We start from the raw sequence: 24,642 nt of genomic DNA, 5'->3' as shown, positions 1-24,642 counted from the left end.
TCTTTTCACGGGCTATCTAAACGTTTACCTATAAGCCTAGGGTCTATCAGAGTGCAGGTTGGGAAATGACAAACTAAAATTGAGCCTTGGCCAGGCACAGTGGCTCATGCCTGTAAACCTAGCACTTTGGGAGGCTGAAGCGGGTGGATCACTTGAGGTCAGGAGTTCAAGACCAGCCTGGCCAACATGGAGAAACCCCTGGCTCTACTAAAAGTACAAAAATTAGCCTGGCGTGGTGGCGGGCACCTGTAATTCCAGCTACTTGTGGGGCTGAAGCATGAGAATCGCTTAAACCTGGGAGGCAGAGGTTGCAGTGAGCAGAGATCATTCCACTGCACTCTAGCCTGGGCAGCAGAGCAAGACTCTGTCTCAAAAAAATAAAATAAAATAATAGGATAGAATAGAAAATAATAAAATTGAGCCTCATCTGGGAAGCTATTTAGGATTATTGTGTCTGATTTTTATTGCTTGCCTTTTTTCTCATGTGTACATATATAGTGCATATATTGTAGGCATGAAATAGCCAAAAGTTAAATCCTTGAGGTCCTTCCTTCAATCAAGGGAATATGCTTGATAGTTTAAGGAAGAAGAGTGATTTGAATTCAAGATTTTTGTACTGTAAAGGCTATTCTAGGTTGTTCCCCGTTTTGAAGCTGCATCTCACATTTAAAATGCCAAGGGATATAAAATTATCCAGTGTATCCTGGAGTCCAAGAGGCTGATCAGAGCACGTGCAGAAGACAGACACTGTTCTCAGATACGAAGCACTAAACTTAAAATTTTGTCGTGAAGAATGCCGGAAGAAGGCAAATGCCCTTGGAAATACTTTAAGCAGTTGTGGTTGCAGCCAGGATATAAAGCATGATTCAAGGGAACATTCATTCCAGTGAAGACTGGATAGAGAGGCACAGAGAAAGAAAGAGAATGAAGAGAACTAAATGGAAAAAAAGAGAACCAGAATAGTCCTGTAGCCACCTACTAATAGATTAAAGGTATCATTAATTTCCCAGTAAAGAGAAATTGGAAATAGTCATTAGAAATCTAATGTATTTTGTCAAGTCTATCATTAAGCTTACATTAACAGCCTCGTAAATACATTTAGTTTTTAATGCATACTGTAAGTTTAAGTTCTGGCTGTAAAATGTCCTATTTTAAAAAAAAATCACACAAGTACATGTAAAGACAGCCATATAATTTGGGAAGACCCGACCAGTAACTGAAGCTTAGAATCTGGGGCTCAGATACGCCTTTTTTTTTCTAGTGTTTCTAGTGCCCATTATAATCAGTCTTTTAGACTGGCACTTAGGGGAAATAAGGTGAGCAGGAAGAAAAACTTTTTAAAGTACACTGTAGAAGAACTCATGAAATGAAACAGGAAAGTATTTAAAGTATTTGCTGGGTTCTTACGAGCCAAGTTTCGTCAAGGTAGTTATTTTCTCTAGCTTCCAGATTTTATTTATATTGGCTCAATGGAAAACTTTCCTCATGGTAAAGGACATTCAAGCAGGTGTCAGGCACTAGGAATAATGTCAGATATTCATTACCCAATTTAGAAATATCACTGAATTAAAACTGAATTAAACTGAATTAAAACTGATCACTAACCCAAAGTTTATTAGTAAGGTGTAATATCAAAATTAAACCAGTAACAACGTAAGATTTTTAAACCAAATTTTTAAAATTACTTCTAAGTTTTAGCTTGAATATGAAATGAAGGCATGTGAAATCAGAAGAAAACCTAAGAGATTTTTCTTAATGATGGTAATGTATAGCTGAATATTAAGTGCATGTGCATAATATACTTGATTTGCATCATATACAATATCAGATATGTAGAATACATATAAATTATTAACACTGGGTGAAATAGAGAATCCAGAGAAAATGCCAAGAATCCATGTGATTTAAATGTTATTTAATTAATGATTTTCATGTATTGAACCAATATTTATCTCAAAAGTTTGCTTCAAAATTAAAATACGTTCGTAGTTCATTTAATATCTAGCTACTTTCAAAATTTTTAGCAAAACTTAATGAAGAAAAATTTGTAGAGGCCGGGCACGGTGGCTCATTCACGCCTGTAATCCCAGCACTTTCGGAGGCTGAGTGGGCGGATCACTTGAGGTTGGGAGTTCGAAAGCAGCCTGACCAATATGGTGAAACCCCATCTCTATTGAAAATACAAAAATTAGCTGGGCATGGTGGCAAGCGCCTGTAGTCCCAGCTACTCAGGAGGCTGAGGCAGGAGAATTGCTTGAACCCGGAAGGCGGAGGTTGCAGTGAGTGGCGATCATGCCACTGTGCTCCAGCCTGAGTGATGGAGGGAGACCCTATCTCAAAAAAAAAAAAAAAAAAAAACCCAAGAAAAACCACAACAAAAATACTTGTAGGAGAAAATGCTGCCAGATCTTTTTCCAGCCGGTTGATCTACCTATTGAAATGTTCATAAAGAGATGGCTTGCCTAAAATCGCATGTATGGGACTGCACTTTCAAATCCATATTTAGAAGATTAACTAGCTTTTAAAATTAAGTTTATTCTTTGAATGTTTTATCTCTAAGAATGGCCCAGTGAAAATAAATCCTATTATTTTCTTAACATGTTATGAGATACAGGTATACCTAATAGAAAAGTATTTTGTAAGTGGCATTTAATTTTTGAAATATTTAATTTTTGAATTGATAGTTTCAACTTAAGATGTTATTTGATATAAACCTTGGCCTCTATGCATTATTTTTATATGAGTCAAATGAAACGAAGATGTAGCTATGGGAGTGACTTTTTTCTTGCTCAAGTAGAGGTCGTGTTGTTTAAATTCTAGTCAATTTTCTTAAAATCTTGAATCTCGGCCAGGCGTGGTAGCTCACTCCTGTAATTCCAGCACTTTGGGAGGCCAAGGCGGGCAGATCACGAGGTCAAGAGATCAAAACCATCCTGGCCAACATGGTGAAACCCTGTCTCTACTAAAAATATAAACATTAGCTGGGTGTGGTGGCGCATGCCTGCAATCCCAGCTACTTGGGAGGCTGAGGCAGAAGAATCACTTGAACCCAGGAGGAGGAGGTTGCAGTGAGCCAACCTCTCACCACTTCACTCCAGCCTGATGATGGAGCTAGACTCTGTCCCAAAACAAACAAACGACCAAACAAACAAACAAACAAACTGGAATCTCTTTAAAGTTTTTGAACTTTTTGTATAGTTTTTGATTAGGCTGTGGGACTGAGCGAGAAACTTTCAATGATTGCTAATGGGCATTCTCAGGAAGCAAGTAGCTGCTCAGAACAAGGGGAAAAGAGATACAACTTGTAATGCTTATACATTATACAAAAAGCAATGTGAAAATATTTGATAGTTATATTGATCAATGAAGAAAATTAAGAAAAATTTCACATGATGCCCCTTTGATACCAAGATATAGAAAGTGTAATTTTTTAAACAAAGAAACAAATATAAGATTTAAAAAGTGTTTTCCATAAAACCATTTCCAAAAATTTTTATAAAAATTAAGAAAACATATTCCAAATGGAAAATTGCTTGCAATGAAAGTCTCAAATCAAATCATAATAGATAAAGGAATAGTATCAAAGGAAAACCTTGAGGTCAGCAAAGTAACTGAGACAAGGATTTGAATTATAGGGCTTTTTAAGAGATAGGCAGATTATTATTATTTTAGATTATTTTGCTAGTATTTTGACAACTCAAGGAACAGGGAAAAAATCTAAAGACTGAAAAGATTAGATGATTATGTTTTTTAAAAGAAAGGGATAAAATCGAATATTATCCAGCCATTGAAAGAGATAAAATTCTGATACATGCTACAACACGGATGAACCTGAAAGCATTATGCTATTAAATAATCCAGATGCAAAAGGACAAATATTGTATTATTCCACTTATATGAGGTACATAGAATAGAGAAATTCATAGAGACAGAAAGTAGAATAGAGGTTACTTGGGGCTGTGGACAGTGAGAATGGGAAGTTAGTGTTTAATGGGTACAGTTTCTATCTGAGATGATGAAAATGTTAAGGAAATAATGGTGATATTTACACAACCTTGTGAATATACTTAATGTCACTGAATTTTATACTTAAAATGGTTAAAATAATAAATTTTACATTATATATTATAATAAAAATTAAAATTAGAAAAATTTCAGAAATAAAGGGGAAATTCTTAGTAATTCAAGTCAGTTTAGCATGCATTATTCCTAGATATTCAAGACAGGAGACCTTGAACTAACCAGGGTAGCCACGTAAACTGGTTTTCTGGGATAGAAAGTTTCATGTGATGCCCAATTGCCAGATAAACTTATCAGTGTGCCATGAAAAAATTATCAATTCATCTAGAGTTCTGTGTAAATAATGAGAATTGTTCCACAGGGTTTTGTCCGGGGAACACAACTATTTAATGTATTTGTCAAAACGTGTTACTTCCCTGAGGGACCAGGATGCAGCCTCCATTCATTAATGGGGACCTTGCAACTGAACACGCTTCCATTTCTTTCTTCCGGTGACCAGAAAGCTCAAACAAAATACAATGTTCAGCAACCAGACTCATCTTAGGATTGGCATATTTCTATTCTCCTTGTCCCTGCCATTAATCTTCTATTTCTATTTATAGTTTATTATTTCACTGTGGGATGTAAAAATTGTATATTGCGGTGGCTCGCGCCTGTAATCCCAGCACTTTGGGAGGCCGAGGCGGGCGGATCACGAGGTCAGGAGATCGAGACCACCCTGGCTAACACAACGGCGAAACCCCATCTCTACTAAAAATACAAAAAATTAGCTGGGCGTGGTGGTGGGTGCCTGTAATCCCAGCTACTCAGGAGGCTGAGGCAGGAGAATGGCGTAAGTAAACCCAGGAGGCAGAGCTTGCAGTGAGCCTAGATAGCGCCACTGCACTCCAGCCTGGGCGATGGAGCGAGACTCCGTCTCAAAAAAAAAAAAAAAAAAAAAAAAAAAAAAATTGTATATTGCCTCCAATTCCTTGTGAAAAGAGGTGGGCTGTAAATACATAACAACGTAAAAATAGTTGGATCAGTGATATGATATGTAGTATTGTGGGTATACTCATTAAGGTTGTAGAGCATGGCTAACATGCATGATTTGAATGAGTTGGTGGACCTCGCTTCAATTCGACTAAACACATACTGGTGTGCACCCACACAGGTTCTTAGCACAATGCTTTGATATTAGTTCCTTGGTCTCTCTTCTTGGGGAGTTGACAATTCGGTCAGAGCAATGAGCTTTTTTACCCATCATTTCAAATGTTAGATGAACTAAACCAGTTATTAAGAAGCAAAAAAAAAAAAAAAAGATTGCAAAAAAAGATAATATGTAATAAGCACAACTGCTTCTGAATACAAAATGAAACACAAAACATGCCATTACTTTGAATAGGGACAATCTGCAGGAATATTTATATATTAAAAACATTAAAATTATAATTGAAAAATTATTCCATCCAGGGTGGGCTGCTGTTAATTTGACGTTGGTGGTTGTTTTGAAATCACTGCCTACTCTGTTGGCTTGTTTCTCTTAATCATATCTTTTGAGAGCTTAATCTGATGATTATAAGTCATTACTTCTATGCTTGTGACTACAGGTTACATCTCCCATTTCCAGTGTTCAAAACTCAATCCACTGGACCAATTTAGAAGAAAGTGTTGGACTAGATGTGTGGACTGTGGAATTATTACTGAAGCCCTTTCCAGCATCCAAAGCCTTGAATTAATTATATGGAAATATAAAGTTTACAATTAGAGGAGACCTTAGGAGTAATTGGTTTTAATTCTCTGGTATGATAAAGAAGGTCTTCAATGCCAGGTGTCTGAAGTCTAACTAATGAGGGGCAAAGTCAGGGTTAAAACCACGCTCTTTTGTTTTCCCAGCTGAACTATGATGTACTTGAGAACGGGCACCCCTGTATATCAGTCTTCACCCTCTAATTCCCAGAAGTGGGCCTGTATGGCAGACTGTGCCGGCCCCAGTGCTAAGAACAGTTCTCTCTTCTGGAACACTGAAATGGAAGTTCCAACACTGAGAAAATAAAGGCTCACTCCTTTCATTTCTCATTTAATATTCCCTTCCTGCAGAAGTCCAAGAGTACACAAAGTGATGAGGAACAGACGTCATGAATGAATTCCCAGCTCCCATGTAGAGGAAAAATTAATCCATTTGCTTCTCATTTTGATTCCGCACCTCCCTTAAAATTTAGTATTAGAGTTAAGCAGATGCCCTCTACAAAGGGTTTTCCTCATAATGAAGTCACAGCCTGGAGAGTCAGGGTCTTGCAGCCGAACTCTGCAGGCGAATGGGGGGACTGCAGAAGCCCTTGAAAACATATGTTCTTTTTACTAAAACCTTGAACTTCCAGAATTAACTTGAAATTACACTCGAGTATTTTCACCCTGCAGCGTTTGACTTTCTGAACAGTGTGCATATTTTTCTCTCAATCAAAAATTTACAAAATCACGGAAGTTGCATGAATGTGAGGAATAATGCAGAAGATAATTCTAATTGAGAAAACTGTCATTAAAAGTTTGAAACTAAAAAGTGGGCGATTTTTATGGTCTAGATGCCCAGTAAGGAGATAAATATATCAATTGTTTAGCTTACATGTTACAATTTTTGCAACCACTTCATTTGGCTGTGAATGTTAGAAAACCCAGGCAACCCAAGGGTTAATATCTGGCATTATTTTGTTTTTGGAATTGTCTCTGTCATAGTTCTGTAAGTCTCCAGGAAACACACTCAGTCCCACTCATATTTCATTGACTTGTGACAGTTTTAATATGTGCTACTAATGCTACTAAAAGTAAAGCAAAATAAGCCAAGGGGGTCAAAAACAAAGATCAATTTCAAGATCTCGAATATACTTCAGGACCTGGAATAATGCTTTGTACATAATACGTGGTCAACAAATATGACTCCTTTCTTTCTAACTTCAAATATCACTTTTTTCTGATATTTGAAGACAGACAAAATGAACATTTGAAGACATGAATAAATATATTCATGTTCATTTTGTCTGTCTTCTGAACTACTTACTTTAACTTATTCTCCTTAACTTCCTTTTTTCTTTAACTTGTCCCTTTGAATTACTTTCACTGAGTTTCTTTCTTCTTATTGGTGCTAGGTTTAGAAAATTGGTGAGAAGTAACATCATTGATTGAGTCATCATACTTGCCTCTAAATGATTTTTAAATCTCCATTCCCAAAGAGTATCCTAAATTGTGCTATTCTTGTAATCAGATGGGCAGGGAATAAATCTTCCAGGGAATGTGGGGTTGAAGTAGAGCTGAATTATCCCTAAATGGAGAGAGTGGTGGAGGTTGGCGGGAAATTCCATGCCTGGGATTTCCCCCAGAATTCTAGCTTCAAGTCTAAGGCTTTTATAATATATTAGCTCAATGAGTTATTCTCATTACATACTCAAATGAGCTTGGGTCAAATAACAGAAAGATAAGCCAAAAGTAAAACCCAAAACATGACTCTTATGTTTTAGGAAGAGAAGAACTGATCTGACCTCTATTAGAGCCACGGGGGCTGGCACTGGAAGTTGGTCATAGGAGCCCTGCACGTATGCTTTGTAGATTTTATTGATTTTGTCACAAGGAGAAGGGCTTGTCATTTGCCAGGTGAACTGGAACTGCTTTGTGAATTTATATGAATTTTTAACTAAAGTAAGGGTCTATATATTTTTTTCTCATCCGTTTTCAAAGGATAGAAGTTAGAGCTTACCAAATAATTTTTTTTTAGCACCTACTAAAGTGCCAGGGACTATTGTAGTTGTTGACAATTTTCCTGCATTCTATGACCTTGTCACTATCACCATGTTCACTACTTTTACTATGTTACTAAAAATTGGGTAATGAATTTGAATACAATAAGTTGTCGCTAGTTTTTAACAATGTATCAGTCAAAATGATAAACCAATTGATGAAATGATAATCATACTTTAATTCCCCTATGTCTTTTATTTTTTAAACCTTTTTCTGTATCAATTTTTAATGGTTAACATTCATACATTTATTTAACATTTGCATATTTATAATTTGCATGTGTTACTGATATTTACATATTTATTCATATTTGCATATTTAAATATTTAAACAATCTTCCTATCAATTAATCTACCATATATTTCTAAGAAGCCAGGAGTATCATCTTCGTTTTATAAATCAATAAGACCACAATCATCTGCGTAGGTTATCACTGGATGGCAAACTTGCTAACTTCCTTAGTTGGAAAAGAGAGGAGAAGTAGAGGAAGGTGACTTTGGCTAGCATAGGTCAGGAATCAACATGAGGCAGAGTTTAACAACGTTTCAATTATGAAGTGAATGAATAATATTATGAAGTCTCATGAAAATTATAATAAATTATTTCAGAGAACAGGAAGGGCAATGCAAATGAAAATCCCATAATATTTATCCCATCCGGATTGACTATGCAAGAGTTGAATTTTGGAAAATTAACTTCGACACACTAAAAAGAAGTTCACTTATTTTATTTTTAAAATCCAATCTGAACATGTTTAAAAAAACACTTTTTTTTCTTAACTTTTATGTGCATGACGCTTGCAGGTGCTGATTTTTGACAGATCACTTTGGACTGAGCAATCAACGAAGTGCCACAAGTGTGTCTACTAATTTTATGAGAGGGAATAAGAGTTCAGGGTCTCTTCTAAATATCACAGAAGTCACATCTGGGGCTTTTCCATAGTGATCTCTAACGTTCTATGAGTTAGAGGGATACAAGATATTTTGCAGAAAATAAAATTTACCTCATTAACTATTGTTATTGCTGTATATGAATTTTAAAAACCATGTCTTCTCAAATTTAAATGTTACTGTAGATATTAAATGCTTTCCCATGAGAAGAGATTACGAGCAGTGTCAGTAGCCGGGCACCTTGTTCTCTAAGTTGGTAGCAATTTTCCTTCACTGCTTCTGTCAGTTCTACCTAGGGTTTAGTAGACTGTAGCTATTGCTGGGAGAAATGAGAAATTTCCAGTGCTCAAAATCAGTTAAGAAGGTCATTGAAAACATTTTACATGTGGTTGGAGGTAATTTCTTCCACTGAAAGCTCCTCAGAGAATTTCTTTTTTCCATCTTCCTTCCTTCCTCCCTCCCTCTCTCTCTCTACTTTCTCTCCCTCCCCCAACTTTCTTTCTTTTTGCCTATAATGATTTCTCAGAAAACAGCAGTTCATTATACAAATTGTGTGGAATATTATTCTTCTGAATTTATGTCACTTGACAGTGTTGATTTCTCTAAGTTGACCCATATATTTCTGCACGTGGACTCGTCAAATAGTAAGTCTTGCTCTTCTATGCCAGAGAGATATTGACTGGGATAACACACACAGTATCATGGAGCTACCCAATGTGGCAATCCCACTTTCATCTGCAACTGAGTGAGGAGTTGATCGTGACTGTGAAGAGAATAAACTAGAACTCTACCCTTCCACTAGATGAGAAATGCAGCCTGCCAAGAACAGAGACAACACTGATTAGGTCATAGACCAATAGACAAAGAGCATTCATAATATAGATAGACAGAGAGGTAGATAGATAGATAGACAGAAAGATAGATAGGTACGTAGGTAGGTAGGTAGGTAGGTAAGTATATAGACACACAGATAGGTAGATAGGCAGACAGGTAGGTAGGCAGATGGATGGATGGATGTATGCATGCACAGATGGATGGATGGACAGATGATAGATGGATGATTTGATAGATAGGTATATAGATGGATGGAAGGATTATATATAGACAGATAAATGAATAGACAGATGAGCCATCATTTTATTAAGAAATAAATAAGGAAGACAACATACTATAAAATATTAGGGAAAAAAAGCTTCTTTGGGACTATTTAAGGTAAACTCTCAGCATTTACAAGTGGGGAAATAAAGAATCGACTACCAAAAACACTAAAGATCATAAACAAAACAGCATTCCAGAGTCGAATGATGCACTACACTATGAAACTAAAGGGCAGAATATACACAGACATACATTTTGATTAGACCATAGACCAGACTGACTATCCTTGATGTACTGCTAAGAATTTTCCCCAATTCCATTTCTTCCTCTTCTCTCTTCCCTTCCTTTTCCGGCCCCCCTCATTTTCTTTCCTTTCCCCCCTATTTTTCTATCAACCTAATTATACAATATGTTACCTATATACATACCTACCTATCCATTCACCCAAGTGTAAGTTAAACACACAGCCAGATGTCCATCATTCTCAAACTAGGTTCCGTCATTTTCAGTGAATTCTTTCATGATCTTCGTCTGAGCAGACAACTAGAATGGGTGGATCCTCCCTAAGGACTGAACAATATGTCTGGTGCCTACAATAGATCCACCCAGTGAGTGACAGCCCTTATGTCAGGTGTCTGATTTCAAATTAGTAACACCACAGTGTGCATCAGGAACCTTAAACATGTTGAGCAGGAATGACAGAAACAGCCATATGCCTACACTAGGCTCCTTCGTTTCCCCACTACCACCAAACCCTGTCATTAGTCTGGGCAATCCACATCCACCTAGAAGACTGCATTTTCCAGCCTCTATGCAATAGGTGTGGCTATTTGACCACCTCTTGGCCCCTGGTGTATAAGCAAAGCTGCATGTGCTACTTCCTTAAGGCCTTCTTCAAGGAAGGGCTGGCACCCTTTTTGTTCCTTCCTCTTACTGTAGGCCTGGAAGAGAGATGTGATGACTGGAGCTCCAGGTGCAGTCTTGGACTTGATTCAATACCACAGGGGTGGGTGGTTAAAGGGCTAGAAAGAAACCCCAGTGACATCATGGAGCTGCTATGCTTTGGGATTTGCTTGAAGTGAGAAAAATCAACCCTTGTATGTTTAAGTCACGATTTCTTGGCAATCTCTTGATATGGATAAACATAAATGCTGACTCATAGAGGAGGTAAAGCTAAATATAAAAAAATTAAAGAAAGTACTCATTAACAGTTTTTCTGCTTCTAATTTTTCAATTAGTATGAAACAAAATATAGCTATAAAAAAGCATCTGCTGTAATTGGATTATTTTGTATCGTCCACCCTTATTTTTAATATCCAACCTAAGTTGCTTAGATTGAATAAAACGAATATTGCACTTAAATTTGTCATTCAATGTTATTTTTATCACGAATTACTATTATGTATCACCTTTATTCCTCAACTCAAATCTCGCTTCAGACATAAAGTCTTACAGGAAGAAAAAATTGTTTACCCCCTCTAAACTCCAACGGCACTGAAGCCACTCCTTTGACATGTATATTTTTATACATTTCACTAGATCGTAAACTCCTGGAAGGCAAGACCTGTGGATGTTACACAGCTCACAGGCAAATGATTGATATACAATGGGTTTTAGGTAAATGCTTACTGATATTTGTGGTTTTATATATATATATATATATATCTTATATAAAATACACTTTCCAATAACTGAGAAAAGATAAAATTGTTATTAATAATATAATTATTTCTTTATTTTTCTTTTAGCATTTTCCTTCACAGTTCCAATTATTTCCTAAAGGAGAAATATAAAGACCTAAAATATATGACCTTGCGAATGAAGGAGAATAAAATCTATGAATATCTGAAATCCTAAATCTTTTAAATGCTATTAATAAAGACATCAAAATTCTGTTCAAAATACTTTGCATATCTAATGTTCTTAACAAAACATGCATTTCAAGCAGAAGTTTTAAGGGTTTTAAATCACAGATTTTCACAGCACTTCCTTCCGGCAGCTGATGAAAATTGGATAATATACAATCAGAACACTTTTTCTACACATTTTAAATTGATTGAAAAATAGAAACAGATTTAACATTCAAAAAAACACATTTGCAACCGTTATGTAAAAATGGCTTGATCTGATTTAGTAGATACTAGGTATAGAAACTTAGAGCTGACAGCATTCTTTGGGATGTTTTAAAACAGAGGAAACGTATTACAGCACCCAAGCTGCCTCTCTCTCAAAATAAGTGCCTCTGACTCACAGTTTGAATCTTCTATAAGGTCTATCATAAAAGAAAAGCTTCCACTTACTGGAAGGTGTTCCCCATATTTCATGGTAGGTACAAGTCTGACATTAAATAGGCCATAAATAGTTTCAAAATAAAAACATAAAAGTAATAAATTGCCAAACATGAGATATATGGAAATACAACATATTTGCATAAGATTTGAAAGTTCAACATTTATTACGATCCTCAATATGCTATATAACTTGGTCATTGAAAAATAACTGGATAGCCATTCAAATTGTCAGTCTGCATTAACTAGGTGTATAGTCAAAGAAAACAAATAACGAACAAGAGTATTTGTCTTATATCATGTTTACTAAGCTGTCAAGGCATTGACTCCATGGCCAGAAATATAGTCCAGAGGACATCCTACCTTTAAAGAAGAGGAAGCATATTTATGGCCAAAGATACTGCATTTACTTTCAAATGCTGTTTTGCTTAAGTAATTCATTCTTTTCCAAAGGTAAGGAAATGTGGGACAGTTTTCTCTGCATATTTTTTTTTCTGTGAGATGTTTGGGCATATTCAAGTTATCATGTGCTTTTCATAAGGCCAGGTAATGATAGCTGAAATGTAAATCACTAAGTTTGTCAGGGGAACTGAGAACAGAAGCTCCAGAATTAAGAAGAAGTCTTAACTTCTCCCCCTAATAATACTTTATGGCCTCTGTCCATTGGCACACTTATACCAACCCAGGGCTCTGAACGTAGAGTCCACACAGGAAATCCCATCAAACATGGCAGGAAAGATCAATGTGTTGTCTTTTGACTTATTGAGAGGGAGAAATTTGTCAGTAAATGTGACATATTTTTCCTACTGTAAGAAATTGTCTAATAAAATTATGGTTTGTGTTGTGCAGTTTATTTCTCAAAGACACATTTTGACCACATTTAAAACCTATTTCAGAGTGTTAGAGAATGGAGAGGTAGGTTGTATGAAGACTTACAAACTGGTAAAAAAAAAAAAAAAAAAAGATTCCTAAAGAAGAAATAACAACATTAAATTTGGAAAAGATAAAATGAATATGAAAAACTAATGAATAATGAAGGTACATTTGGACTACAGAATTCTCTAACAAATCGCTGTTATTAAGATTTATAAATAGGATAGCCAGGTCATTTATTACAAAAGTAAGGATATTTTTGAGAGTGAAGTTAATAATAGGTATTAACTAGGACTACATTAGGCAAACAGGAGACATATCTGCCTTATTTATGAGAGATTGGTGGATATTTTATTTGGCTAGATTTGAAGATAATGAGATGTCCTTTTACTCTACCAAAATGCGAACAGAGACTTGCTGCAATTATTTTGTCTATCACTAAAAAACAGGACCAAGCAGAAGCGCTTCAACACGTGGTCATGAAGGAATAACTGGCCCTGGATTTGTTCTCCCATCCTAAACAAAAATAAAACTGGACACGACATATACAATAACTGTATGGAGGCAATGAACAACAGGCAGTGCAGGACGGATCTTTGAGAGAAGGGAAGCACATAAAGGGAACTCTATATTTGTCCTGGCTCCCTGCCTTGTGGCAGTTTCCAGATTGCATGCAAAGGAGTAGAGCCCAAGTAGAACACTGTGTTAACACTAAACAGAGGAGGCGGAGATCAGCCACCGGGGCTGCTGTAGCAGCACATCTGGAACGTGCATGGTAGGGTACCAGAAAGGAGGACGGTACAGGGCAGGGATAGGAGGAAGGAGTAGAAGTCTGTGTGGAGTCTCTGTGGGTCCTTGGCTAACGCTTGTGTTGTACAAATGGAGGGCAAGATTTCATGTGATCAAGCAGGCATTGGCTATTCTTTATGAGGCTGAGAGCTAATCTCTCTGTTTCTCTCTTTTATCATGCAGGATGGAGAGAAGTTGAAGCCAACCCAGTCTGAGTGGTAAGAGTGAAAGAGAGAAATTTTAGCATAATAAAAGTCTTCATTGATTAGGAACTTAGAACAGCTCCAACAACAGGTATGTGTGTATGCACCTAATAACAGAGATTCAAAAATATGTGAAGCAAATGTTGACAGAAGAAAAAAGGGAAATTGACAAAATCACACTAATAGTTAGACAATTTTGACACTTCTTTCTCAGTATTTTGTAGAATATGTAGATAAAAAATACAGAAAATGTCAACCACATGATCAACCAGATTAAATAAATTGATACTTATAAAATGCCGTACTCGGCCGGGTGCAGTGGCTCATGCCCGTAATCTCAGCACTTTGGGAGGCCGAGGTGGGTGGGTCACCTGAGGTCAGGAGTTTGAGACCAGCCTGGCCAGCATGGTGAAACCCTATCTCTAATAAAAATACAAAAATTAGGCTGGGCTCGGTGGCTCACGCCTGTAATCCCAGCACTTTGGGAGGCTAAGGCAGGCGGATCACCAGGTCAGGATATTGAGACCAGCCTTGCCAACATGGTGAAACCCTGTCTCTATTAAAAATACAAAAATTAGCTGGGCATGGTGGTGCATGCCTGTAATCCCAGCTACTCTGGAAGCTGAGGCAGGAGAATCGCTTGAACCTGGGATGGAGAGGTTGCAGTGAGCCGAGATCGTGCCACTGCCCTTGAGCCTGGGTGACTCCATCTCAAAACAAAACAAACAAACAAATAAACACAAAAAACAAAAAACCACACACACACACACACACACACACACACCGTACTCAATAACTTCAGAGTACATATTTCTTTCAAATTCACTTAAAATATTTGCCAAGATAGATCTCGTGCTGATGCTGGGCTATAAAATAGAATGTCTAAATAAATTTCCAAAAATAGAAATCTCACAAAGTACATCTCTAATGACAGTGGAATTCAATTAGAGATCAATCAGAATAGGAGATATAGAAAATCCCCAATTATCTGGAAATAAAACAACATGCCTCTAAATGATGCATAATGAAAGAATAAATCATAAGAGAAATTAGAAAATATTTTGAGTTAAATAATGATAAAAACACCATGAATAAAAATTTATGGAATGCAGTTAAAGCAGAGATTCAAGGAAAATTGGTAGCATTAAAATACTTATATTAGGCCGGGTGTGGTGGCTCACGCCTGTTACCCCAGCACTATGAGAGGCCGAGGAAGGCAGATCACCTGAGGTCAGGAGTTTGAGATCAGCCTGGCCAACACGGTGAAACCCCATCTCTACTAAAAAATGCAAAAATTATCTGAGCATGTTGGCATGCCTCTGTAATCTCAGCTACTCGGGAGGCTGAGGCAGGAGAATCGCTTGAACCCGGGAGTTGGAGGTTGCAGTCAGCTGAGATCTTGCCACTGCACTCCAGCCTGGGCGACAAAGCGATACTCCATCTGGAAAAAAAAAAATACTTATATTAGAAGAGAAGTGAGCCTTCAAGCTAATAATTTTAATTACCTCCCAAGTATCTGAAAAAAGATCACATAAAAATCAAAGTAAGAAAATGAAAGGAAATAGTAAAAATAAGAGAATAAGGCAATTAATTAAGAAAAAATAAAAATAAAGAAAATCAACAAATCCAAATGTTGATACTATGTGTTTTTCATAAGGCCAGGTGATGACAGCTGAAATGTAAACGGGTAAGTTTGTTAGAGGAGCTGAGGACAAAGGCTCCAGAAGTAAGAACAAGTCTGAACTCCTCCTCCTAGTCATACTTCAATGCCTCTGTCCATTCTCATGCTGGTACCAAGGCTAATAACATTAATGGGCCCCAGCAAGACTGATCAAGAAAAAAATCTGAAAACAGAAATAATCAATATCAAAAAATGAAAGAGGGAATATGATCACAATTCATAGAGACATTCAAAGGATATTAAAGAAATATTATGGACATTTGTGTAAATACACTTTATGACTTAAATAAGTATATTGAACGACACTGTTTGTCACATCGACACATAGAGGGGAACAACACACACTGGGGTCTATCAGAAGGCAGAGGGTGGAAGGACGGGGAGGATCAGGAAAAATAACTAATGAGTACTGGGCTTAATACCTGGGTGATGAAATAATGTGCACAACAAACCCTCATGGCACAAGTTTACCTGTGGAACAAACCTGCACTTGGACCGCTGAACTTAAAATAAAAGTTTTAAAAAAGTATAACCCTGTAAATATTAACACAAAAAGCAGAAAACCTGAACAACTTTATATGTATATATACATATTATATATATATATATACATATATATTTAAATTGCAATTAAAAAGCTCCCCACCAAGATAACTCTAAGCCTACATGGATGCTCTGGTGAATTTCTATAAAAATTTTATGAAACACATAAATCTCCACAAAATATTTAAGAAAACACAAAAGGAGGAAATATTTAAATACTTTCCAACTCATTTAATGAGACCAACAGCTTCTTGGTAATAAAACTTGACAAAAATATTTCGAGAAAATATAGAAACCAGTATTTCTCCTGGACACAGACATAAATAAGTGTTAACAAAACATTATCAAGTCAGATCTGGGATTACATAAAGTAACCATACCGTATGATCAAATGAGGCTTTATCCCAGGAATGCAAGATGGGCTTAGCACTTAAAAAATCAATTTAATTCACCAAATCATCAGAAAAGGAAGAGAGACCATATAATCATTTCAATGTATGCAGGCAGGAAAGCTTTTGGCAAAACTGAACACCCTTTCATTATAAAACACACTTAACAAAGTAGGAATAAAAAGGAACCTCCTTAGTCTGAGAAAACACCTATGAAAATCCTGAAGTTAATGTCATACTTAATAACAAAATATTGAATATTTTTTCCTTTCCTGAGGTCAGAAACTAGGCAAATATACCTTGTTCTCACCACTTCTATTCAACATTGTATGGATAGTCTGAGATAGTACAATAAGTAAAGAGAAAGACATAAAAGGCATAAAGTCTGGAAAAGATGAAGTAAAACTCTTTATTCATAGATGAAATGACTGTTTACATAAAAATTCAAAGGAATCTATAAAAAATCTACTAGAGAGCTCTAAACTAAAAAATACAAAATATTAAAAAAGATCTAAATAAAAGGGGAGAGTTACCATATTCATGGATTGGAAGACTTAAAGTTGTTAAAATAGCCATTTTTCTTCAAATTGAACTATAGATTCAATGCAATGTCAATCAAAATCTCAACAAGCTCTTTTATAGAAAATGACTAGTTGATTCTAAGCTATATATGGAACTGTAAAGGATCTAAAATGGCTAGAACAATTCATGAAAAAGAAGAATAAAATTGGGGGACTTATATCACCTGATTTCAAGACTACAGTGTTCTTCGTGTATTATTGATATAGGGATAATAGAATAGGTCAATAAAATAGAATAAGCAGTTCAGAAATAGACATATATGACCCATCAACTTTCACTAAAATTCCAAAGCTATTCAATTTGAAAAGAAGTGATTTTTTTTGCTGTATTGAAATAATTGTGTGAACATATAAAAATAAATGTATTTCAACCCCTACTTCACACTATACATAAAAATTAATTCAAGATCATCATAGATCCAATTGCATCAAAACTATAAAGATTTTCAAACGTGGTATTGGCAAATTTTTTTAGAGAGGATACAGAAAGCACCAAGAATAAAAGAAAATATTGATCAATGTCATCAAAATTTAAAAAAGCCTATTTATTGTAAGATATCATTAAGAAATAAGGCAAGTCACTAACTGAATGAAAATATTCATAGTACATAAAATCTGACAAAGATCTACCCAAAAGATATTTTAAAGGAAAATATCCAAAAAGCAAATAACCAAATGCCCAAAAGATATTTTAAAAGCAAGTCAGACAAGCATATCTAATGGGCAAAGGACTCAAATACACACTCCAAAAAAGGCAGACTCATGAATGGCTAACAAGCACATGAAAATATGCATCATTAGTCATAAGGATAATGTAAACTAAAGCCACAGTGAGATCACAAGAAAGCTAAAACCCAGAAGAATAATAACACCAGTTGTTATTTGGGACAAAAGGAACGCTCATCCGTTTCTGGTGAGAGTGTAAAATGGGACAAAGACTCGAAAATACTGCTAGACAGTGTGTTATAAGCTAACTAGAAATTTTATTCCATGGTATTATCCCAAGAGAAATGAATACATATGGCCGCAAAAAGACTTCTACAACAATGTTCATAATAGCTTGAATCATAGTATCTAAAACTTGGAAACAACCCAAATATACAGGAGGAGAAAGATTAAAAAGTTGTGGCATATTAATCAATGAAATACTATTCAAGAGTAAAAAATAAATGTATGACTACTGTCATACTCAACAACAGGTATGGAACTGAAAATCGTCACGTTGAATGAAAGAAGCCAGAAGCAGAAATGCACACGTTGTATGATTACCTTTCAACGAAAGTCAAGGGTAGGTAAAACCAATCTTCATGATAGACAGAACGGTGGATGTTTATTGGTGGTGGTTAAGTAGAATTGCCCTTGTCTTCATTACAGAAATAACTCCTTGTTTTCCACATTAATGGCTCAATGGAATATTTCCGTATGTCTACTTCCGTATGTCTACTTCCATATGTCTACTTTCGTATGTCTACTTTTTTAAGTTGAGATATTGTCCAATTGTGCATTTTAATGTCAATTTTATTATTTTCATTATTTTTTGAGCGTTCTTATGATATTTTATTTACTTTCTCCTAATTTAGACACAAATCCCATTAGGCAGTGACTAGGTTATCCCTTTTTTCTGAAGAATATCAAGCAAATTCTCAGTGCACTCCATAAATGTTAAGCTTATACATCGCTCTAAATCTCAAAGTCTTGGTTTAAAAAGATTTAAATTTTCAATTTTTGTGGGTACCTAGTAGTTATATATTTTCATAAGTGGTTACATGCGATGTTTTGATGCTGGTATGAATGTGGAAAACATCAAGAAGGGTGTATCCATCCCCTCAGCATTTATCCTTTATATTATATTATAAACAATTCAATTACTTAATACCAACTTTAACTTTGGAACTCACTAACTGCTTTATAACATGCATAACCTTAAATTAATTAGAAGCCTCCTAGATAGATTTAAACAAAACTGAGTAGGAATTATTACTTTAAATCCTTTTCTTTCATACGTGATTTACATAATTAAAGATAAATTAAATACATGTTGAAGAATGTGTAAGGTGACATAGGTATATAGAGGACTGCAAATCCCTCCAAACTGAAGCGTTTCCTAAAATTTAAGAGCAAAGTCAAGAAGTTCTTCTGGGTAACAAATAATTAACATATAATAGATAAGATGAGATAAAATATCACACTGTGGTTTGCAGATTAATAATGACACTAAATGTAAAGAAATGGTTTAGATGACAAATTATTTTTATGAAAGGAACCAGATACCCTAAAATGGAAATTAATAATGTAGGATTAGAACCCTAACATTTAATAATAGTGTAAGAAAATTGGTCAGCAACAGCTTTTTTTTTTTTTTTTTTTTTTTTGGAAATTTAGAATAGGTAGAAATCTTAATATTAAGTGGAGCATTGGAAGCGTTGGGATTTAATTGCTATTTCTTAGGAAGAGGCCTAAACATTAGCAGGAGTCAAGAGGCTGTTGGGAAGGCCTTCCCTGGAATAAATAACTGGAAATGCAGTTATCTTTCTTGAAATAAAGAAATGTGACCCTATTTTGTCATTTATTGTGCTAAATACAATAAAGTCTTTAAGAAACGTGTTATTAAGCCGTTTGCTGATCTACCTTTCTCTTCTTGGTTGCTTTGAGAAACCATGCAAAATCTTCATCTCATATTAATTACCAATTTAATCAGTCAATGCTAAAAGAAAATCTTTCGCTTTAATTATAAAAGGCAGTTGCTGTAAACATTTGATGTGATGAATACCTTTGCTGATCTTGGGCAAGGTGTAATTTATTAAGCACAAATACGAGAAGAACACAAGTAGAGGCTTAAGCAGTAGTGACCCTCGATTAAAACAGGTGATGTTTGCTGGGGTTGAGAGTAAAGGTGAGATAATGCCAATTAGTTGTCAAATCATCTGGCAAAACAGCTGTTGCATAAATAGAAAATCACTTGGCCTTCTTATTCATTTTCTCAATTTCGTCTTTTTTAAGGCCTTCAAAAAGATAGTTCCTCTGTTTATATAAAATTTAAAAGCAGGGGAAATAAATTTGCAGTGTTAGAAGTCATGATCCTGGTTAGCCATGCTGGGGTGAGGGAAGGGAGGTCGGAGGGGGTGTGACTAGAAGGGGCTGGGGGCTGGAGATACCTGTTGGCCTGTGGAGAATATGCTGTTTGTTAACTGGGTGGGTCCTGGTTAAAGGATGTGCTCCCTTTGTAAAAACCCATCAAGCTGTGCACTTATGGTTCCCACATTTTCTGAATGTATATCATGCTCCCCCAAAATTTCCCCTAAAATATAAATTATTTCCAGACATATAGGGAATTACCTCAATATTGTGTCAAAACTGAAAGGTTTTATACAAATGTCTGGAAGAAATAACAGTTTTCTTGAAAACTTTTCCTCAATTTCCTCTACCTCCAAGAAAATATACCAGAACATCTACAATTTTTATTCAATAGGACTTTAAACAAAATGGAGGCATAAACATGAGCTCTGTGCTTACCCTCAGATTTAGAAATGTATATGCTACTTACCAAAAAGGTGTGTGTTCTCTCTCAATTTTGTGGCAGTTTGCTCATTAGAGTTGCCAAGCAGGGGTATTGGTTGTGGTACAAGCCTGGAAAAACAGAACAAATAGAAAAATTGCTCTCCTATAAAACATCAATTTTATCATAACAGTATATGTTACCTATTTCCTAACGTATTTTTCTACATAACTATAAAATGATAACTCGTTTGCTCAGTCATGTAACAAGCAATTGCTATCTCTGCATGTACCAGGTGGTACAGGAGATCTGCAGCTGTCTACCGTAAAACTTTTTCTTCAAGGAAATTAAGCAAACAAAGAAGTGTAATAAATATACCAAACTGGTGAGTATCATAAAAGAGGCATAATCAAATGTTCTGGGAGTCAGGAGGCAGAAGAGGTGACTTCCAACAGGGAGAGGTGATATTTTTGGAGGAGGTGGGGCCTAAATGGAGATTGGGGATGAGTATGGTCTTCAAGGTGGTGGGCAGGGCCTGAGGCAGGAAGATTGGATGGGGGGCAGCCCACGTCCGGGGGACAAAATGACCAAGTTACAGAGTTTGAACATAATGGAAACAGGAGGGGAAATTTGATGCATTTCAGTTTGATTGAAGGAATTGTTCAGAGGGATTGGAACTGAGGTGAAATTGTGAGAGTAGCGATTAAGTCACATGTAACAATTTGGGCACTGTGCTAGGCCCAGAAATTCAGCAGTGAAATTAGAAAGATATGAGCCCAGGCCTCATGGAATTCCCAGCTTATGGAGACAAACTGATAGAGAGGATTATAATAATGCATGATGAGAAGCAGATGTTTATTGGGGGATCTGTAGCAGGGGAATCAGTGTGGTGCAAGGGTCAGAGATTTAAAACAAAACAAAACAAAACTTCAAGCCTCAGAAAAGTGATCATTAAGGCAATGAGGTTAGACGAGATCGCCAAGAGACCGTATAGAATATAAAGAGAGGGGGAATGTGGACAGACTCCTATCTAGGAGAGAGGAAGCAATCAGAGAAGAGGAAGGAGTCTCTGAAGACTGTGGCATTAGGAAAGACAAGTGACAAAAGGTTTATGGAGGAGGCTGTGTTCAAACGCAGAATGCTTTAAAATTCAGGCAGGGTTAATGCTGAAAAGTGGTTATTTGTCTTGTTTGTTGACTTGGATAGATTAAAAAATGATAATAAAAATTGTGGGGCGACGGAGCTGGCCTGATACTTGGTTATTCTACACACACCAGTGCCGATGTTCTCTTTTCTGAAAAGCAGCCTCTCTTGAACATCACGCAGTGATTCGGAACTTAGCCCGGCTAGGGTTCACAGATTAGAATAAATGACAAAAATAATCATTTCAAAAGCTATAAATTGTAAATATATAATTGCAGTGACTTCTCATTCTTTTACAAGTACAGGATTTTTATTACTTGCAATTATATGCCAAAGAAACAAACTAAGGCAGTATCTAGATAATTAAGTAACCGAGTGGAAGAGCAGTTGGTTTGGTTGTTTAGTCCATCCTAATGAGGCATTAGCCACAACTGAGCACTATACAGTTAACCAGGAGGATGTTAGAAACTTCTAGATTCACTGTGATTTTAGCTATAGCTTATAGTTAACAGCCTTGATTTCTTGAAAATTACAGAAGATAGAAATAGCATGTTAATTTATGGAGAATAATTACTTAAGGGTGCTATTGAGTTTAGCCATGCAATCAAGATTATGATTTCCAAATATCAAGTGAATTAAAATAATCATTTACTGTTAACTTTTCCCTTGCAAAAACCATTTTCAGCTTTCAGGAATTTCATACCCCTTGCAAATATTTAGAAAAATAACTAAGATCTACGGATTTAAAGAAAATGAATATAGTATACAATTTAGAGCCATTCGTATTCTGTACAGGTTTATAAACAGTGGTAATCAAAATGATTATTTAAAATGGACTTAAACTGACCAATTTCTCTGTTCATAGATAGATATTTTTCTATATTCTGAGATTTTTTTCCAATCAAGTCTCCTTAAATATATATTTGGGGGATTTTGATAAGAATCATAATACAAACGGAAGGAGAGTACAGTGACCGGATTTCTAAAGCTCTACAAACCTATGGACCTGTATCATATCTGAAGACCAGAGGAGAAAGTGTCTATGATGAAAATAGACAAAGCGGAAAAAAATGGTTATTTCTGTCAGTGCTAAAAAGCTTAGAGAGTCACTGATTAAGGTCACTGCCAATTTTGTCAATGAGGAAAGTGCTTTAGCAAGCCTTCAACCCCTCATCTTTGCCATCCTCTGTGTAGGCATGTGGATGACGGTACTGTCAGCGTGTCCATGATCAAACACTAAGAGGATTTGGGGTCAACCAGACTAGAACTTTTTAGCAGAAAACTGAAGGTGTCTAAAACCAACTCCAAAGAATGCATTTTGTGTCTTCCGTCCCTTTGTCCCCTGAAGGGCCATCATCATTGGCAACAAGAAAAAGAAGAAAGAAGGAAGGAAAAATTAGCTATTAGCCATATTCACATTTGTTCTTGGCTTTTCTGGAAATAAAATGTAAAATCTCCAGGAGCGAGCCTTCCTTTAAAGATTTATTAATAGAATGACAACTCTTCACAACAGCTAGTAAGATCTAAATCTTGTGCTCTAAGCTAATATCCAAACAGTGTATTGGCAATCGACAGCCAGCACAGCTTGCCTTGTTACTCAGGTGAAGTTTATTACACAGTTTTTCTATCTGTAAACTCCAAAGAATGGTGAAAGATGCTTGTAAGTCAACTCCAGTAGTACTTGAATAATGTAACTGGAAATTAGAACAGGATAAGCAATAGTTATTTCACAGTAGAACACACTTTCTATTACTTTGTAAGGGTGGATTGATATGTTCACACAAATAGGTGTCACCGAGCCTTCATCTGAGCCATAGAATCATCTCACTGTAGAGCAAGTGGAGAAAAATTAATGAAAGATGCGGTTTGCTAATTTGGCTTTGATAATTCAGAGTCTTGGGAAAAGGAGGGTGCCCTCTGAAAAACACTGACTTAAATGGGTGAGAGCAATGTAACACACAAAGCTCTAGTTAAGGAATTGCCGGGCATCGAGATTCCCCATCTGGAATATTAGGGCTCGAAGATCTCAGTTCATACCTATACAGGCAGTTTAACTCATCCGCTTGTTGTCATCCTATCAGAACTCCCCTGTTTTATTTGCCCCTGATCCGTATCTCAGCTCATTTGACCACTGACTACTCTGCTGTCACCTCTAGTTGTTACCTGCACCGGTTTCCCAGTTCGTGGTCTAACCGGATTCTGATTATAAGATGTTTTACATAGTAAGGTAGATCATTATTCAGATAGATCATTGGTGGCTTACTGAGACACAACTCTCTTTTTCTTTTCTGCTTTCTCTCTCTCTCTCTCTGTCTTCTGGGTTATTCAAGTCTGTAGCCATTGGCACCCAAGTAAACAAGGGTGAAAATGAAATCTCCTTCTGGGAACAGCTTCTGACTCAATCAGGTCATCATCAGTGCACTGACGCTGAAATCCCTCCAATGCAAAGTATGCCCTTATACTCCTGCAGAAATTCAAAGTTCAGCCTGATGGACAGAATTTGTAGTTCTTTGCCTCTTATAGTTGAATAATGTGCAGTTTCATAGAGGATAACGGATACTCACTAGTATTTGCTGAGTTGGTGGAAGATACTATTCATAAACTAATATTAGTGTGTTACCAGAATTAACTGAGAACTCTAAGCCAGGATTCCACTAAGACATTTGATTACAACCTCATGCCTGAGAGCCGTGCAGTGGTCCTGCGATTCATGTCCACATGAAACTTGTTAGAGTTCTTGAAATCTAGGAAGGCATATGTGGCTATTACTGCTGTTCTGGTTGCAAACTGACATGAATTAACATATTTGTGGCATTATTATTAGATTTTATATTTGCTCATCATGGGCCGTGCTGTGTCGGTGCTATATTATAATATGTT

General features: G+C 36.2%; 1 protein-coding gene across 1 annotated transcript in view; it reads right to left on the bottom strand.

Moving 5' to 3' along the window:
• The window catches only part of TENM3 (teneurin transmembrane protein 3), a 2,305,387-nt gene that overhangs the window by 905,721 nt on the left and 1,375,024 nt on the right, over positions 1 to 24,642 (bottom strand). Inside the window, exon 9 of the mRNA XM_055276480.2 lies at positions 20,668 to 20,750. The gene's annotated coding sequence lies outside the window, so the exon portion shown is untranslated. The remainder of the gene's footprint in view (positions 1 to 20,667; positions 20,751 to 24,642) is intronic.

Source organism: Symphalangus syndactylus, chromosome 4, assembly GCF_028878055.3.
Source record: "Symphalangus syndactylus isolate Jambi chromosome 4, NHGRI_mSymSyn1-v2.1_pri, whole genome shotgun sequence".
NCBI classification, from domain to species: Eukaryota; Metazoa; Chordata; class Mammalia; order Primates; family Hylobatidae; genus Symphalangus; species Symphalangus syndactylus.
Note: the sequence above shows the minus strand (reverse complement) of the source record. Positions and strands in the feature narration are given on the sequence as shown.